Source organism: Lissotriton vulgaris, unplaced genomic scaffold, assembly GCF_964263255.1.
Source record: "Lissotriton vulgaris unplaced genomic scaffold, aLisVul1.2 SCAFFOLD_1358, whole genome shotgun sequence".
NCBI lineage: Eukaryota > Metazoa > Chordata > Amphibia > Caudata > Salamandridae > Lissotriton > Lissotriton vulgaris.
In genome coordinates this window covers 261,295-264,825 of record NW_028244896.1, presented here as the reverse complement: position 1 = coordinate 264,825, position 3,531 = coordinate 261,295, and positions in this window count along the sequence as shown.

Here is a 3,531-nt window from a genome sequence, read left to right as displayed (position 1 = left end):
CATTGTCCGGTCGATATTCTTCCCACTCCCATATAGTTCTGTTGGCTTGTGGATAGCCATCTTTATCTTGATGACATTCCTTGTTCAATTTGAAAATCAGTCGTCCTATGGTAGGCTTCCTAGTAGCAAAAAGCAAAGTGTACCACGCTCTACAAGAGCCATTGTGAGAAAAGGGAAGTGGTATGAACGGTGTTCCGCCTTTCTTTTGATGAGCTGGCATCATCCCACATATACAACAGTCTGTGGCATTTGTAGCAACGTGGGTATGATGCAACATCTGAATGAAGGTGTTATTCAAATATGACTGTCGATGTTTCAACTCTTGATATGGGAGTGTATAGAAAAAGTGCTCATCAGGGACCGGAGTAGAAGCAACATACAGTTCACGGGCAGGAACTTTCTCCTACTCTAAGGCATGGCTGATCCCCCCCCGTGCCTCATTGGCTCTCCGTTTCACAAACCTAGGGACTGTTCCGACAACTTCTCATACAATTTCAGATTCTTTCCTTGGACACAGATTGTATCTTCTCGATGCAGGCATTGCTTGGTCTGGGAAGAACTCCTCAGAATCGTCAGGTACCACAGCACGGCCTCTCTCCGTAGTCAGGATATCTCGATGATCAGTCAGCACAGCAGGTTCCACAAAATCAGGTTGCACTTTCCGGCAGTGGATGGAATGTATCCAGTTCCTGCGATTTTTGTTCCTTTATGATCCTCGTACTGCTGTTCTTGTGGCTAGGAGGACCTGTTCAGGGCCACACCATCTCGGCTCAAGACTACTCGACCTCTCAAAGGACTTTACCAACACGAAATCACCAGGCCGAAGATTGTGACCTTCTCCTGTGGACCGATCAGGGAGTGCTTCTCGAACCTGTTGATGAATGGAAACCAAGCTATCAGTTAATTGTGCCAAATAGTCATTCATTAAAACACAAGGTACATCATACACTGAACTTGGTTTGGGCAACCCCCATATATTCATGGGGCACCCAAAAACAATCTCGTAAGGCATTAAGCCTGTCCGAGAGTGTGGTACTGATCTGATAGACAACAAAGCCAAAGGCAGAGCATCTGGCCAAGTCAGAGAATTAGAAGCCTGTATTTTCGCGATCTTCAATTTAAGCGTGCCATTGTATTTTTCCACCAATCCTGCTGATTGTGGGTGGAATACTGCGTGGAACTTCTGCACAATGCCTAATCCCTTCAGGACATACTTAATAACGTCCGCCACAAAATGAGGCCCATTATCACTCCACAACAATCTACAAACACCAAAACAAGGAAAGAATCCCTTCAGAAGCACCTTAGCAGTAGTCATTGCAGTATTGTCCTTAGTAGGGTATGCCTAAATCCATTTGCTGAATGCACAAACCACAACCAGGACGTACTTCAGATTATTGCAGCGTTCCAGCTGAATATAATCCATTTGCAATACTTCAAAAGGTGCAGTGGGTGTTGCAAATCCTCCTGCTGGAGTTTGTGTCCCTTTTCCTGGATTATATTTAAGGCAAATCATGCAGGTACCACTCTTTTAGCTGTGCTAGCATTCTCTGGATGCTCCCAAACTTGCATAAGCAATTTCACAATTGCCGAAGCTCCAACATGTGCTAGCCCATGTGCCATCTGAACCATAGGTTGTACGAAGGCTGTGGGTAACTTCCACTTATCCATCTGCTTATTCCTCCAACAATCCTCATCGTCCAATTCTCCATCTTTCGACCATTGGTCTCGTTCTTTCTCAGAAGCAGTCTTTTGCATTTCTAATACCTTTTCCCTAACATCGTGCCACCGCTCAGCTTGTGACTTCACGACATATATCGAAGTAGAGCCAGGCTGCAAAGCATTTCCTTGTCCCACTTTGTCTGTCACTTTCTTGTGTGCACTACATTTCACTATAGATATCTTCTCAGGGAGCGTCAATGCAGTCAAAAGGTTTTGTACTAATTCTCCATACATTATCTGGGTTCCATGTGATGTCAAAAAGCCCCTTTCCTTCCAGAGCAGGCCGAAATTGTGCGCTACTCCGAAAGCATAGCGGCTGTCTGTGTAGACATTCACACATAATCCTGCACTAAGCTCACAAGCTCGTGTCAACGCTATCAGTTCTGCTGCCTGAGCTGATTTCTGTGGTATGCGTGCTGTCTCCACTATCGTGTGTAATGTGGTAATTGCATATGCTGCGGAAGTGGTTTCGTCTGGTAACTTTAAACAGGACCCATCCACCCACAGCTCTCCATCCACGTCTGTAAAGGGCGTATCTTGTAAATCAATACGACCCTTTGTCTGTTCGTCCGTCACAAAGACACAGTCATGTGTCTCTTGCGCCTCAGGCTGAGTCACTGGGAAGGGCAACAACGTAGCTGGATTCAATGTTGCACATCCCTTCAATGTAATATGAGGAGCCAATAATGTCAGCTCGTATCCTGTCAGACAAAACTAGTTAAATGCTGCGTTTTTGTCTGATTCAAAAGGGCATCAACAGCATGGGAGACCAACACCAACAGCTTATGAGATAAGACTATCCCTTCACTCTGGCGTATTGACACAGCTGTCGCCGCAACTGAGCGAAAACACACAGACAACGCTCGAGCAACAGGATCAAGTACTGCCGAGAAGTATGCACAAGGGCGCTGCTTATCACCGTGCATCTGCACTAACACTGATAACACACATCCATCTCTCTCATGCACATACAATGTAAAGGGCTTTGTGTAATCAGGGGTGCCTAATACTGGTGCTGAACAAAGGGCCTGACGTAATTGGTGAAAAGCATTCTCACATTCATCCGTCCATGGAAGGGGAACTGGGGTATCCTTTGTCAACAAGCCTAACAATGGTTTAACTATGTATGAAAACCCTAATATCCACTGTCTACAAAAGGAGTGTAGTGTAGTTCCTAGTTTCCCACTAGGCCCTGCGCATTGGAATAACATAAACAGTAGTATCGACGTGGAACTGCGGATATTCCAGGCCTCCACTGACTATGCTAAACTTAATTGGGTTGTGTTACCAACTAGCTCAGAGGTCACTGGAAACTTTCTTCTCTGCATAGGAAGTGATCAGCTTCCTTGGCACAGACAAGAAGGGATTCAGTTTTCCAACAACCGTGCAACATGACAACTTTGCTCCTCAGATCAAGAGTCAATCTCTAGGGTCGTGTGAAACAATAGACATGTATTTCACTCAGTCAGTCTAGTGCAGTTTACTTTCACGAGATGTAGAGAATAGAGAGACGGGCGTGTATCAATAAAGGGTTAACATTTATTGAACAGTCTTTCTTCTCGTACAAGAGAAATGTATTGCCACAATTGCAATAATTGTTATTATAAAAAGTACGTACAGTAAGATAAGTATTGCGAAATAGAACTGTAAAAGCATTGATATGGTTTCTTAGCCATACAATGGTTTAAAAGTAATAAAACATATATACAGTCATATATACATTAGGCTAACATACTCAACTGGTGCTTCTAACTAAGCCTACCCCAGTGTGCCTGACCTAAGCCTAACACGTGAAAGGAGAGTAAGTAA